Genomic DNA, 854 nt, shown 5'->3' on the forward strand with positions numbered 1-854 from the left:
ATCTGTGGTATACATGTCCAGATTTTTCAGGACTATTGGGTACCATTATGGCTGCATGTGTTAATGGGGGCTTATAGAAACCACGTGATGAAGGGAGTTCCAGCCAAAGTATATCTCATAATGGGTCCCACCTTGGGATTATTTTTCCAATTGCCAGGCATATACTTGGGATAAATAGACCCTGACCTGTGAAGAGCCATTATGGGAGGAAGAGCCACATGGAACCTCTCCCCAGCAATGTTAACACATGAACAATCACATGAGGAAATGCAGCCATCAGTGTCACCATCAAAATTTTTAAGGGGACACAAGGGTGATGGGCTTCATCATAATCTTGTTAAAGTTACCATCACACCCCTGAAGAAGAGCAGCTGGATGACAGAGGGTGATGGTACATTACTGTTAGTCTCACTTGTATCTGCCATGCTGGATGTGGTGTCTTTGCTGGGAGCCTCTGGCATTGCAGCTACTGATCTGGAAAATTCGTTTCTTCTCAATTCCCATCAGAAAAGAGGATCAAAAGCAGTTCACATTCCTGTGGGATGGACAGCGGTTCTCATTTACTCTATTGCCCCAAGGTGATGTTAAATCTCCTGCTATATATCACAATATAGTCTAAAAAGGGACTGGCCACTTAGCTCACTTGGTGGAGTGCAGTGTTGATAACAGTGATGTAACTGAGGTCAACGGTTCAGATCTTCTTATGGGCCAGCAACCAAAACAAAGTCTTTCTTCTTCTAAAAGGACCTTGATCATCTTGACATTCTGCAGAACATCATGTTGGTCCACTATATTGTGACAGCATGCTAGGCGGATTTGGCTGTTAGGAAGTGGGAAGTACTCCAGATGCCCTA

The sequence above is a fragment of the Galeopterus variegatus genome, unplaced genomic scaffold (genome assembly GCF_000696425.1).
Source record: "Galeopterus variegatus unplaced genomic scaffold, G_variegatus-3.0.2 Scaffold1658, whole genome shotgun sequence".
Classification (NCBI taxonomy): Eukaryota; Metazoa; Chordata; class Mammalia; order Dermoptera; family Cynocephalidae; genus Galeopterus; species Galeopterus variegatus.